Source organism: Lathyrus oleraceus, chromosome 2 (assembly GCF_024323335.1).
Source record: "Lathyrus oleraceus cultivar Zhongwan6 chromosome 2, CAAS_Psat_ZW6_1.0, whole genome shotgun sequence".
NCBI lineage: Eukaryota > Viridiplantae > Streptophyta > Magnoliopsida > Fabales > Fabaceae > Lathyrus > Lathyrus oleraceus.
In genome coordinates this window covers 114,892,540-114,908,681 of record NC_066580.1, presented here as the reverse complement: position 1 = coordinate 114,908,681, position 16,142 = coordinate 114,892,540, and positions in this window count along the sequence as shown.

Below are 16,142 nucleotides of genomic sequence, written 5' to 3'. Positions count from 1 at the left end.
CCTAGGTGCTAGCTTTAATCCATAAAGATGTTTCCTTAGTTTGTAAACATGATATGGAAAGTTAGGATATATGAACCCCTTGGGTTCTTCAACATAGACTTCTTCATTCAAGTACCCATTTAAGAAGGCACTTTTCACATCCATTTGAAATAACTTAAATTTAAGCAAATAAGCCACTCTTAAAAGTTGTCTTATTGACCCAAGACGAGCAACAAGAGCAAAACTCTCATCAAAATCAACCCCTTTAATTTGAGTGTATACTTGAGCAACAAGTCTAGCCTTGATTCTGGTTACAATTCCTTTTTTGTAAAATTTGTTCTTGTAGATCCATTTTGTCCCAATAATATTCATTCCTTTAGGTCTAGGAACTAAGTCCCATACTTAATTTCTTATAAACTTCCCTAGTTCTTCTTGCATAACATTGATTCAAAATTCATCAGTCAAGGCTTCCTTCACATTTTTAGGTTCAAACTTTGAGACAGAGTAGGAATTTGACATCACATCTCTAGATCTAGCGGTGGCCCATTCATTACGATGATGTTGGATGATCTTTCTGAATTTTGATAGAGGGACCTTTGTTGACTTGATGGTTGTCTGGTTTAGTGCCTCCTGGTTCACTGTCTGACTCAATAACTCCCTCATTTTCAGAAGTGTCAATCTGCTGAAATGATGTCACAACATCTTGATCAACATCAATCCCTTTTTCTGTGATGTTATCATCCACTACAACATTGATGGATTCCATCATGGATTTGGTTCTAGAATTAAAAACTCTATAGGTTCTATTGTTTGCAAAGTACCCCAGAAATATTCCTTCATCACTCTTGGGATCCATCTTTCTTCTTTGTTCACGATCAGCCAAAATGTAGCATTTTCTTCCAAATACATGAAAGTATTTGACAGTAGGCTTCCTTCCTTTTCATAGTTCATAAAGAGTAGCCAAATTACTAGTTCTTAGAGTGACTATATTATGAATATAACAAGTAATGTTCATTGCTTCATCCTAAAAATGGTAGGGTAGTTGTTTGGCATGAAGCATGACTCTGGCTGATTCTTGTAGAGTCTTGTTCTTGCATTCGACAACTCCGTTTTGCTGAGGGGTGATGAGAGAAGAGAACTCATGACCAATACCTTCAGAGGAGCAAAATTTAGCAAATTTTCTATTTTCAAATTCCTTCCCATGTTCACTTCTAATCTTGGCAATTTGACATACCTTCTTTCCTTGTAGCCTTTGACATACATCTTTGAAAACCTCAAATACTTCTGATTTTTCCTTGATGAAGTTCACCCGAGTGAATCTTGAAAAATCATCAACAACTACGTAGGCATATTTTTTCCCACCAAGACTCTCGACCTGCATAGGCCCCATTAAGTCCATATGAAGAACTTCCAGAACTTTTGAAGTGGTCTGATGTTGTAACTTCGGATGTGACATCTTGGTTTGCTTCCCAATTTGACGCTCACCATAGACTTTACCTTATTCAATATTGAGCTTAAAAATACCTCTGATGGCTTCTTTTGATATAACCTTTTTCATGCCTTTCAGATGTAGATGTCCAAGTTTTTGGTGTCACAAGTTAACTTCATCTCTTTGGATATCAAGCATGTGGAAGAATATTTAATTTCTTGAGATGCCCACAAGTAACAATTGTCATTAGACCTGACTCCCCTCATTAGAACATTATTTTTCTCATTAGTGACCAAACACTCGGATTTTGTGAAACTAACTTTAAGACCCTCGTCACACAACTGACTGATACTAATCAAATTAGCAATCAAACCTTTTACCAACACGACATTATCCAGACTCAGGAGTCCTGTACAGGTTAGTCTTCCAACTCCTTTAATTTCACCTTTAGCCCTATCTCCAAAAGTGACATAACTGGTTGAGTAAGACTTGATGTTCTCCAAGAACTTCTTGACACATGTCATGTGTCTAGAACATCCACTATCAAATTACCAATATTCTTGAGTTGAAGCTCTAAGAGAGGTGTGAGCTATGGACTAGTGTTGACAGGCTTGGGTATCCACTCCTTTCTAGTGTTAGTTACCATTTGATTAGCCCTGGGCTGTGTTAGATACCTGAGATAGACATACAGTTTGAAGCAGAAAGGCTTTATATGACCATATTTTCCATAGTAATGACATCTTTGATGCACTAACTTGCCTCCAGTTTAAGTATTATGATGTGTCGCATGATGTTAAGTCATATGTTTAGACATTACATGCTCAAGTTCCCTTTTTGCAAGTACAAAGTTGGTCATATAGCTTTCTCCTTGTTTGTCCAAAGATTGATAATTAAAGCCAATCCCCCTTAGATCTCTAGCCACTTTTCCAACTTACAAAACTTCACCTAACACATTAGATCCCTTGTTCATCATTCTTATAGCCTTTGTCATGTTATAAAGTTTGGAAGTCAATAATATCACCTTATCTTAAAGATCAGAGATGGTAGATTGATATCTTTCTTTTTCAGCCTGCAACTGAGATATCATTTTCTTCTATTTTTCTCCCAGCTGACACACTTCTTCACTTCTGATGCACAGTTCTCCGTAGGAGGTAGTGTTAGCCATTAAATTTTGACTATGCTAAAGAAGAAAAATCGAAGCAAAAGGAACATAGTCGGAGCAGTTCAATAATCAGGAAGGACCTAAGCCAGGTTGAAAGAAGGTCGATGAGGGGGTGATATTGTCGAAGTCGAAACTAAACTTGTAAGGATTGATATAATCAGTTGAGCAGAACATGGGAGATGTTGCAAAGGATGTGGGTTTGGAGGCTCAGACGCGTGACGCATTATGAATGGCCAGCAACCATATAGCAATTATTTTTTATTACTATTTAAGTAGATTTTATTTCTAGTTTGGGAGGTGGCATTTGTAACATTGCAAAAGGAAAATACTCAAAGTATAAAGCGTCTAAGAGAAAAGAGTTCATTCATGCAAAAAGGTATACTTGCTTCCACGTTTATCTTCCAACAATTTAACTTACCAAGTCATTTTATTTGCTTTGTTATTTACATTTTTATCTTGCTTTTGTCCGTTTATTTCTTGGAACCTGTTTACAAGCATTTTTTACATATTGTTTCTTAATCCAAACATTTCACCAAAACACACCATATACTCAACACATGGTCTAGGACTTTGTAGTCGGTCCTGCAAGTAAACCTCAGTAGGAAGGCTAGAGATTGTTCGCGTGAAAACCACATGCAAACAAATTGGCACACCTGGTGGGACAGGTTGTGTTTAGTATATACAACTACGTAATGGTAAAATGGTATCACCACATCCAAATCCAAATGAAGAACCATCTTTGGGAGGAGGTACAGTTGTGTCGCAAACAATTGATGTTGGTTCTGACACTATATTTGCAGTTTCGACTGCATATAATGGACAAATATTAACATCGCGCCAACCTGGGACTCCAAGGCCGACAACGATGGAGACTTCAGGGAAATATATGCCCAGTTTCACAGTGCCCATGTATCGAACCTTAGGAATGTCAACTGAATTTTTGGCAAGTATGCATAATAGCAGTTCGATATTTGGAAAACCATCGTCGTCATTCCCACCCTACCAGGGGTTAGGACCTTTGGTAAACCAATTCGGTCGACCCCCAGGTTTAGGTTTTTCATCTCAGTCGATCCCAACTTTCACATCAAGTTCTATCGTAGTCATGAGACATCAGATGGAAGAAAGCAATCACGAAATGGTCCATTTGCTGACTCAACAAATGGGCACCATACTGAGACCGTTGATTTAAGATTCGAGTCGGAGTTACCAACAAATGGAAACTCAAATGACCCAAATAGAGGATTTCCTAGGTGCACCCATAGCGCAAGTTTGACGGACTCCCCCACCCTCACCTCGACCGGAAACCCCAGTCCTACACGAGAAGATGGTCGATGAAATGATTGATCAAAAACACCGGGTGGTCGAACCAATACCGAAGGTGGCCCAAAGGCCTCTCGTTGTGTTAGTTAATAGAAATCAAGATCCCGACCATGTGGTCAGGCAGGTTCGACAAGAAGCAATGGCTGGGGAGCAAAATTTAGAGGCTATTGTCAAACGGATCATAGTTCAAAATGGGATAAACCCATGCCTTGAAAGGCCAACGTATTCATCTTCTTACCAGATTTTGTTTTACAAACATAATTACCTAGGGGTGGAAGGTTCCAAAATTCAACAAGTTCGTCGGAGACACTGAATAGTCCATCATCGAACATGTTGCCAAATATCAAACTGAAGTTGGTGACATAGCAAACATGAGGACTTGAAATTAAAATATTTCCCAAGTTCTCTCACAAAGAATGCGTTCACTTGGTTTACGATGCTACCTCCATAATCCGTACATAAGTGGATGCAATTAGAGAGGTTGTTCCATGAACAGTTTTAAATGGGACAGTCGAAAATAAGTTGTAAAGAACTGGCCAGCGTCAAACGAAAGACTGCGGAGTCGGTCGATCAATATCTCAACAAGTTTAGACTTTTAAAAGCTATATGCTTTACTCAAGTCCCTGAGCACGAATTAGTCGAAATAGTTGTAGGTGGTCTAGATTATTCTACCTGGAAGAAGTTAGACACACAATATCTTAGGGATATGGAACAATTAGCTGATAGGGTTTGATAGATCGAACACTTGAAAGCCGAAAAAACCAAAACTGGTAGATACCATAAGAAAGAGAAAGTGTCTTATATAGCAGTGGATGAATACTCTTCTGGTGATGAAGAGCTTGTCGACAAAAACGAGCCAAGACCTCCTCACACGTGTAAATTGTTGAAACCATCAAACGAAAAAAGTCCCATCGAAATAGAGAAAATAGATAAATGTGTTGCTAAAACTTACACTTTCGATATGTCTAAATGTGACAAGATATTTGATTTGTTAGATAAAGATGGTCAAATTATTCTTCCTTAGGGTTTAATGGACCCCCCTTTAGAACAGAAAAAGAAAAGGGGATTCTGTAAGTTTCATAACTTTCTTGGTCATAAAACATCTCAATGTGTTCTTTTTAGGGATTTGGTGCAGAAACTTTGAAAGAGGACATGCTTCAATTTGACGAAAGGCCAAAAATGCAAGTCGACTCAGGTCCTTTAAAGGTTGAAGAAGCTCTATACTCTGAACCTTTCGAATGCATGACGGTGGAGACTACTGATGGTCTCATTGAGTATCTGGTTGTTGAATCTTTTGAGTGTATGATGGTTGAAACTACTGATGGATTCGACAAGAGGACTGAAGATGAACTGGAGGTAGTTTATCCTCAAGTTGGTGAAGACCTGACTGATTCCCAGGAATAGTGCAGAATGAGTGGGTCGAAGGAGGTACTATGTCCAAGGTGCAACAATGTGTTCGATGAGAAATCCGTTGAAAAGTTTGAAGATGACAAAAAGAAGGCACATAAAGAAGAGAAGCCTATCATCCCAAGATTTATGTTCGACAAACATGGAGCACCATGCCGAAATGAGGAATACAAAAGGAAATTCCAGTAGCCTCGACCAAAGACCTTTCTTCCTCCGTCGGATATCCCACAAGAGAAGTGGGTGGAACCTGTGAATTGGAAGGGGGGCAAAAGGCCAAAGTGGATAGTGCTTGATTTGGAGAAAGAAGCAAAGACTCCAGAGAAAAAGCTCGAACCCAGAGGTTATGTGGTTTCCCCTAATTAAAAAGAGAAAAGCCCTATGACCATAACATAATGGAGGCGTTATCAGAGAAACAAGAAAGTTGGGAAAGAGGCTTTGACTTCACAGTTGAAGCCTGTTGAAACCTCTGGATAAAAAAGACAACATCTAAAAGGAGTGTGGAGAGAAAAAGGGGAAATCGTGGCAAACTAGACAATGGCCATGACCGTTGACCCTTCATGAAGAAAAGGGATAGTATCATTCCAAAGCATGAAATGCACATCTCAGGTCGAGAATAACAAAGAACCTGAGAACACACTTCATTCAAATGAGGAGGAACCTGAATATTCTCTCAGTTGGATGAGGAAGAACTTGAGTATTCTCCCCAGTCTGATGAAGAGTATAATATGTTACTTGATGATGATATGTACAATGACAATAATGACGATACTTATGGTGAAGATTTCATCGTCAACTGTGGCATCGTATCAATGTTTCCTGCAAAATATAATATGGTGTCAGAAGTCTTTGAAGCAGATGAGGATTTCATACCAGATGAAAATGCTGAAGGCAAATCATTATGCTACTATGTTATGAACAGTGGTGTGGTGGAGGGACAAAAAGCTATGTTTGAAAGGCCTAGTCCAGGAATGATGTATCATTTGAAACCATTGTTCATAAGGGTAAAGGTCGACAGAGTAGCAGTGAATAAGGTGTTCGTGGATGGAGGATCAACTGTCAACTTGATGCCTCACACTTTGTTTAAGAAAATGGGGAAATGTGATGCTGATCTCCGACAACACAACATGGTTTTATCCAACTATGAGGGAAAAACCAGTAACATTCTTGGGGTTATCCAAGTTGAGCTAGCCGTGGGTACAACTACACGATCAACACTTTTCATGGTGATAAACTCTACAATAAATTTCAACCTGCTCGTAGGACGATAATGGATCCATGGGATAGGGGCAGTGCCATCGACTGTACACCAAAGGTTAATTATCTAGAGGAAAGATGGCATTATTGAGAATATTGAAGCTGGTCAGAGTTATTACAAGATCAATGAGGCCAAAGGCGCGAAGAAATCTTTCGACCAACATTTGGCGAAAATCGCACCTTGTGATGACGAATCAGGATCCTACACTTCAGTCAACACAGGCCGTGTCCTGAATCTTGATCCTGATTATGGATTAATATGGGATGCTGAAGAGGAAATGGAGCCTAAAATGGTAATTCCACCTACGGGGTGGCTTGCAGTCGATGAAGATGATAGCTGAGTCAGAAAGTTTGGCTCGAATTTCGTCCTATTTGGTTGATGTAGCGGTAAATTCATGACAATCAAGCTATAGATAAGCTAGATGTCAATTAAACCAGAGTCGCCACCGTGCTTTTATTGTTTCAAAGGGAAAAGTGAAAAGTATGAACAAAACCCAAAAATAAGAAGTTTTCAAATCAAAACTAATAAAATGCCAGAGATTACAGGTAAGGGGATTGGTTACACAGAGGGAAGGTGTTAACACCCAAAGTGTCCTAGGTACTCCTAGAGAGCCCTTTCTTGTGTGCATATGTGTTTTTGTACAAATGATGTTTGCAAATAAAAAGAGTGTGTGGATGAGAAAAGAATTCATTAATTATATTTTTGTGTTTGATAAGACCTTCGGACTTGTGCCTACATACCAACATAAAAATGAGGGATCAAAACCTCGTAGTTCGTCGTACCAATTTCAAAGTGAGTGCATTGCTTTTAACAAAAAAATTAAGTTTAAAAGGAATAAGGGCCTAAAAATGGTTTAAATGAGTGTTAGTTCTTTTTTGGCTTTTGAAATTTTTAAGTCAAATATAGTTAAGTTTATTCACAAGTTTGATTAAGAAAAGGAGTTTGAAAATGCAATGGCATAAGGCCAAAGTTTCTAATTTGCAATATGGTCAAAGTTTAGAAATCAACAAACACAAGCAAAGAAGATTTTAAAAGGAGGGAGAGATTTTGAAATTAAAGAAGTGGGGAGGAGATGAAGAGACTAATCCTAAGCATAAATTTAAAAGTTGAGAGTTGAAAAGATCTGACCAATGGGCTGCAATCCAATAGACAAGAATGTCATATAGAAACCTAAATTTCTCTTGGACTTTTGAATCAAGCAACAAACAATATACAAATAGCAAGTTGAAGAGCAAGGCATCAAATAAAGATAGCCACATCCAAGTGTCACATCTCGAAAAATACGATTCCTCGCGATGGTCGCGGAAAATTTTTGTTTGAACAGAGTTGCCACCGAACTTTATTTATCCTAATGAAGGAATAGGAAAATATCGATAAAACCTTTAGAAAAATAGAATGATGGTCGTCGCAACCATATTCGGGTTCGAAAGTGGATTACGCAAGAGGAAGGTATTAGTACCCCTCACGTCCGCTGTACTCAGCGAGAACCTTTTAGTTCTAATTTGTGTTTCGAGTGTTAATTTATGTTTGTTTGTTATCTTTGGGTTATAAAATATTGAAAATAGAAATGGACGAGAATCTTAGAAAGGGAAAATGGGAGGTTTTTTATTAGTGTGCTCGCGAAGATACAACAATCTCCTGCCTACGTATCCTTATGGTAATAAGGAAATCAGAGCATTCGTAGTTCGGGGAATTATGGTTGGTTGGTGTCTTTTAGTGAACAACTGTTTTAGATCGCGTTCTAAAGGCTAAATGCTGACTTGTCTACTCTTGGTGGAGGCTTAAGCACTAGTTTGTTGTGCGTATTAGAAAGGATTAACAGCGTTCTTTCTGAAAGAGTTTTGGTCACGCGGAGAGTGACGAGTTGGTTTGATGTTTTTTGGTTGGATGACGATTACTCGAATAATCGAGTAAGACAACTCGTACCCTAATAGTCGGGAAAGGGAATAGAAGACTCTAGACCGCTTTCTGTTTCATCTGAGTAATTACGAAAAGGATTGGATAATAATTAAGGTGTTTTGAATGGATGACGATTACTCGGATAGTCGAGTAAGACAACTCGTATCCCAATAATCGGGAAAGGGAATAGAAGACTCTAGACCATTTTCTGTTTCATCTGAGTTTTTTTTAAGAAAATAAGGTTGTACATGGCTGACGTATTTTTATAATAAACGACAAGTACTTGAATGACTAAGTAAAACAACTCATATCCAAGCATTTGAGGAGAGGAATCAAAGGCTCAAGAACATCTCCCTTTTCGTATAATTTGTTATGAAAGTGATTTGATTAAGTTGTATGTTTGCGGAGAAATGACAATTGTTCGACTGACCGAGTAAGAGAACCCGTATTCGTCCAATTGAGGAGTGAAATTGAAAACTCAAAGTCAACTCCTTTTTCATTCAACTTATTGTGAAAATATTTTGATTTAATCAGGGCTTGGAGATTTGTAGAGGAACGACAATTATTTGACTAAACAAGTAAGAGAACTTGTATTCAAATAGTCGAGGAGAAAAAATTGAAGACTCAAAGTTATTTCCCTTTTTATTCCTTATTGTAAAAGGAATTTGATTTGTTTGTGCTTAGGTAGATTAGAGATGACGATTGTTCGATTAATCGAGTAAAAGAGTTCGTGCTTAAATAATCGAGGGGAGGAGTTGAAAACTAAAAACCATTACCTCTTTTATTCCTAAGTGAAATAATGTTTAAATATGATTAAGTATTTTAATTCTTGATATAGAATAATCGATGTTGGATCAAGGTTTTAAAATTTGTATTTTTGTGTGAATGAATTGAATTTATTTATTGAATAGTTCATCTAATCGATTAATAAAAATCGAATAGGTCTCATTGTAAGAAGGCCCAAGAGTAAGCCATGCGAGGTTGATGGCGATACTTTTACAAGTAATCGACTTACAAAGGTGTTTTAAAAATGGGCTCGACTTTGAATCGAGAAGTATGTGATTTATTTTTGAAATTGGCTCGAATGATTTTAAATCGGTGAAAGCGATATATTTTTGTCACAATTATAACATGTCATTCATGTGCACTCAAGGCTCGGTATAAATAAATAAATAAAGGATAATCATGCACATACACTCCACAAAATAAACAATTATCTAAATTATAAATGACATTAATAATAATATAATTAATTAATTAAATATTTAATAGATCATTTTAATTAAATAACAAGTAATAAAAAAATAATGAATATGACCAAATAATTGTATATTTATTAAATATTAATAAAAACAACAATGTAATTGCATATTTATTATTAAGTATTATTAATAATAATATATAATTACATAATTTCGAAAGAAAATAAAATAAAATATTGTTTTATTTTTGTTTGATAACCATAAAGATTAATGTATATATTTTATATATGTATATAAATAAAAGAAAATGAGTGAAATAAATTAAAAATGAAAGCAAATGGGCCAAGTAAGAGAAAAGCCCAACTCTAGGTGCTGCTGAAAATAGAACATGGGGGTTTGAATAGAGAAAAGGTCTTTGGGCCCAACCAGAGTTGGCCCAAACGAAAATGCCAAAGCCCTAAATGGCTTGGTCAAACAATGACTTTCTAGGAAAATCTGGGCCACATGATGGGAATACCTTGACTTGGTCAAAATATCAAAGGAGGTGCGTGAGGGTACACCACCATGTGGTGGGGGGATCCACACAGGATGCCCGGGTTGACCAGCCAAGTGGCGCCACCAGAAGGGGCCATGCGGCGCCCAAGCAATCAACCCAAACAACATATAAAAATGAAAATTCAGAGAGAGAGAAATCATTCTCTCGTTTTCACTCTCTCTCTTCTCTTCATTCACCAAGTTGCTCTGCAACTTTTCCATTTTACCATCGCCACTCTCACGGCCAACCTTGACCGGAGAAGACGGTGGCGGCTGGCCAACCGCGGCGGCGCCGCCGTCTGCTCCGACGACCAACCACCCCAATCCAAAAAATTCAAACATGAACCCTACCTTATTTTGGCCGCTCTTTCCGAATCCGACCTTGTTTTCTTCAAACTCCTTCTCCAATGTCCGGATCGGTATCTAAAAAGAAGAGAAAATCTAAACCCTAATACCGTCTCTCTCTCGCGCGGCCAACAAACCCTGGTTCGCCCTTAACCTAAATAACAAAACTCAAACGTCCAAAACCTAACCCTAAAAATCCAAATTCAAAGCTCTACATACGTATTTTGAAGAAATTGAAAGAGGGGTTTTAACCCACGCGAAGAGACAAAGATGATGGCATGGAAAGGCGATCGAGAATGAACTTACTCTTCAAAGTCAACCTCCGACGACGCTTCCCCTCCCGTTAAGATAAGTTTCGCTCCCTCTGTTCTTCCTTCTTCTTCTTTGATTAATGTTGTTGCTTGGCTTTATTGTTAGGGTTTTGGATGTTCTATTTGTTGTTTGATTGTTGCTTATTGATTTTTCCAGAACATATCCTTTGTTTAATTTGCTGTTAAAAAAAATATTTTTGATTATTCTCTTGGATTTCAAAAACGTGTTCTGTTTGGTTTGTGGTTATCAGAGAGAAAAATATTTTAACAATTTCTTCTGGATTTTCCAAACGTGCCCCACTGTTAATTGATTTGTTCTTATATATATGAATGTTGGTTCTTTTGAGATAACTTGTTGAATCCCGCTTCCAGATTTTGTGGGATGTTTGCTTTGTGGATTTAAGGTTGTTTATTTGGATATTAGAATGTGTTTTTTGGGCGTTTTCTTTGATTCATCGTGCAACATACTTACCTGTTATTTAATCATTTATTTTCCAGTTTGTTTTAAGTGTTTATTTGATAAGCTATTTTCTTTGAATTGTTTTTTTTGCAGGTGAAGAAGTGATGCTGATTGATTGAAAAAGAGGGGCGCTGCTATTGGAAGCTAGAATTAGGCGCTGTGAATTACAAACCACTGACTTTGGAAAAAGTCTCTGAAGACTACTTCAAACCATTGGATTTTTACATTTTATTCAATTATTTTTAGAACTTTGGATTATTTTTGTAACATGTAAATTAATCAAGTGCTCTTTTGGATTCTTGTGTGAATTTGGATTATTTGGAGTTTGGATTATTATGTAACTTTTGGCCTAATCATGTAACCTCTTTTGAATTATTTATAAGATCTGCATAATTTAATTTTAAACTCTTTTGATTATGCCTTGGCCTTTTTTGGAGTAATTTGTAACATTTGGATTTAATTGGAACTTTGGATTTAATTGAATTTCTTGGACTATGCATCTAATCATGCAATTAAACACTTTAAACCTTGCCTTAACAATTTAATTGTGTTAATCAAAAGAAAGTTTAAACCATATCTTAAACTAAAAATGGGTTGGGACAAGAATGCAATTTGATGGATTTTCAACTTGGTTAATTTTAGCACATTAATAATAATCAAAATAAAATGTGCCAAAAGGCCTAAAATAAAACATGTCACAAAAATATTGCAATTTCAAACTTTGATCATAAAAACCAATTAAACACTCATGCATGTGATATCTTGGTCTTAAACCAAAAATACTCATACTTAGAAAAGATGCAAGTTTAGTTTAAGGTTTTTTATGAATGGTTTAGATATTTGGCATATACATTTGAGATATGCAAATGGGTTTAATGACAAGTGATCATCATAAAAATAATCATGTCTCTTAATACTTACTGATAATCAAATGGACTTTGGATCAGTGACGCAAAAAGATTTGAAACACACTTGGCAATATTAATTATGGACATGTCTATGTGAATGGGCCTTGTTAACCAAAAATGCACATACCATCCCATGCTTTAGTAAGAGACAAGTGCAGCAAATATCTTCTTAAGGATCTCAACAGATGAGAATGTCATTGAAGACTTGATGTCACCAAGGACTTGATGTCACCAAGTCAGAACAACATCTTATACGATAGAATTAAAATATTCCAGCAAAGGGAAAAATACCTTAATTGAATCTAAGACTCCCCGAGGATATTAGAGTAGTATCTCTAAAAAAAACTGAAATGAGACTCTTCATATTGATGAAGCAACATCTCAAACAGTAAAAATGAGATTCTCTGTATCGGGTCGAAACAACATCTTATATGATAGAATTAAGATACTCCAGCAAGGGAAAAATACCTTAATTGAATCTAAGACTCTCCGAGGCTATTAGAGCAGTATCTCTAAAAGATAAATGAGATTCTTCAGATAAATGAAGTAGCATCTCAAACAGTAAAAATGAGATTCTCTGTATCAGGTCGAAACAACATCTTATATGATAGAATTAAGATATTCCAGCAAGGGAAAAATACCTTAATTGAATCTAAGACTCCCCAAGGATATTAGAGCAGTATCTCTAAAAGGAATCTGAAATGAGACTCTTCATATTGATGAAGCAGCATCTCAAACAATAAAAATGAGGTTCTCTGTATCGGGTCGAAACAACATCTTATATGATAGAATTAAGATATTCCAGCAAGGGAAAAATACCTTAATTGAATCTAAGACTATCCGAGGATATTAGAGCAGTATCTCTAAAAGATAAACGAGATTCTTCAGACAAATGAAGCAGTATCTCGAACAGACAAACGAGATTCTTCAGATAAATGAAGCAGTATCTCGAATATTCGTCTGTTGGGGGATTTTTTTGAAAAGACTCCTTTTGAGGGAGATTTACTAGAAATGCTCTGCAGGGGGAAAAAGCTCATAAGATACTTTTTAGGGTAACCTCTGCTTGGGGAGCAATGACTGTAAAGAAAATTGCTGGGAATATCGTTATTAATCATAAATTTTGAAAAATGATTTGCTGAGAAATAATCCCACGAGCATATGCAGGGTAATAACTTCATTTGGAAATGAGGAATGTCCAAGATATATATGAATGACCTTGGATCCTGATATTTTATATTTGATTTTTGTATGATGTCCCACTTTAGGTGGGAATTCCATGCATGGGATGATGCATGAGATGCATGCAAGTATGCAATTTTGCTGGGGATATTTGGCTGTGCATGCGAATGACTATTGTGTTTTTTTGAAATTCCCGTTTTTGTGGGGAGTGTTATGCATGAGTATGTTGCTGATTGGCACAACTTTGTTCTTTTTAATTTTCTGTTTGGTAGGAAAACCATTTATGAATGATTTATATAATGCATGTTAGAATGCAAACGGGTAATTGGATATGCCCTAGTTAAGACGTTTTTGCTTTGGGGTATGATGCCAATAGTGTGGATTTTCGTTATTGGGGTGATTAATGGAGATCAGGCTTTGATGCCCCTACTAGGTGGTTTTGGGAATATATTTGGGTTTCCCCAAGTTACCGAAAGGGCCAGACTTCTCAGCACGCGATACTCCATCCATGATTTATCAATGTGTCTGCTGGAAATGTGATGGAGCCTTGCCCCGGTCTGGCTATACCATGAGTACATTTATGAGAGGTATGAATTAGTAGTTGAAAGGAGCATGACTGTCTGCAATCAGTCCTAAACCTTTATGAAAAACAAGAATGTATCTTGGAGACTAAAGGATTTACCCGCTTACTGTTTCAAAAGAAAATTTACCACTTTGTTTAAACATGTGTTTTATTTTCTCCCATAATTTTTAAAAAGTGATATTTATCAAAAATAAAAGGTGCTTCGCAAACAAACAGATGAAATACAAAAAATGATTTAGGCACACTTTCGTTGTGAAAAATTCTCTTTTATTGATTTGACCCTTAAATGGGTAATTGTACATAAAGACGCAATTCCTTAATGAGGTAATTGTTGTGCATAGAAACAAAATGGCAATGAAAATTGAGTTCTTATTGAGTTTCCACACTGCTATGATCTTTATGTCTTTGATAGTCCGAGCACTTTGCTTTTGAAAAGTGAGGTAGACTGATTCTTTGTCTTCGAGGGTATGTCAGATGTCTGTAAGTACAACTCTTTGCCTTGGAATTAATCCCTAACTTTTTCCTAGACCGCCCTTTCGGGTTTTCGATCCACCGGGATACCCATTTTTGCCTGAGTCGCCCTTTCGGGTCTTCAACTCAGCGGGTCAATTCTTTTATTTTTATCCCTAATTTTTGCCTGGATCGCCCTTTCGGGTTTTTGATCCACCGGGATAGCTTTTTTTTTGCCTAAATCTCCCTTTCAGGTTTTCGATTTAGCGGCTTTTATTATTCCACTTTTTTAGGCGAAGTACTTTTTAAGAGCATCAGTGTTGGTGGGAAACGACAACTTATCACCATCCATAATAGCTAGAATTAGAGCGCCTCCGGAAAAGGATCTAACCACCACAAATGGACCTTCATAATTTGGTGTCCATTTCCCTCTGGAGTCTTTGTGAATAGGCAAAATTTTCTTCAGCACTAAATCTCCCTCTTGAAACACCCTGGGACGAACTTTCTTGTCGAATGCCTTTTTAAGACGCCTCTGATAGAGTTGACCGTGACCTAACGCTTTCAAGCGTTTTTCCTCAATAAGGTTGAGTTCATCGTACCTTGATTGAACCCATTCTACCTCGTCTAGCTTGGCCTCCATCAAGACTCTCATCGAGGGGATTTCTACTTCTATAGGGAGAACTGCTTCCATACCGTATACCAAGGAATAAGGGGTTGCCCCTATCGAAGTTCGTACCGATGTGCGATAGCCATGTAACGCAAAAGGTAACATCTCATGCCAATCCTTGTATGTGACAACCATCTTTTGGATGATTTTCTTGATATTTTAATTTGCAGCTTCAACAACCCCATTCATCTTAGGTCGATAGGATGATGAGTTGTGATGCTCGATTTTGAACGTTGCGCATAACTCATCCATGGTCTTGCTGTTGAGATTGGACCCGTTATCAGTGATGATCTTGTTGGGAATTCCATATTGACATATGATGTTATTTTTTAAGAAACGGGCGACTACGTGCTTTGTGACATTCGCATAAGGTGCAACTTCCACCCATTTGGTAAAGTAATCTATGGCCACCAAGATAAATCTATGTCCATTTGATGCTTTGGGTTCTATCATTCCAATCACGTCGACGCCCCACATAGAGAAAGGCCAAGGTGATGCTATGACATTCAGCGGGGTAGGCGGTACATGTATTTTGTCAGCATAGATTTGGCATTTGTGGCATGTCCAGGTGTAATGATAACAGTCAGTTTCCATCGTCAACCAGTAGTAACCTGCCCTTAGAATTTTCTTTGCCATGGCATGCCCATTGGCGTGCGTACCGAAAGACCCTTCGTGTATGCCCCTCATAAGCTGATCCGCTTCGTGTTTGTCCACACACCTCAAAAAAACCATGTCACCGTTTTGCTTGTATAATACTTCTCCATTCCATAGGAATTTTGATGCCAACCTCCGGAGGGTTCTCTTGTCAAGGTTGGAAGCCTCTGCCGGATATTCCCGCTTCTCTAGATACTGTTTGATATCAAAGAACCAGGGTTTACCATCTGGCTCTTCTGCTGTCGTCAGGAAATGAGCAGGTTCATCAAAACGCCTAATTTCAATATGAGGCTGATGGTTGGGCTATATCAATTTGTACATGGAAGCCAGAGTTGCTAAGGCATCTGCCATCTGATTCTCTTCTCGAGGAATATGAGAGAAAATGATTTCGTTGAACT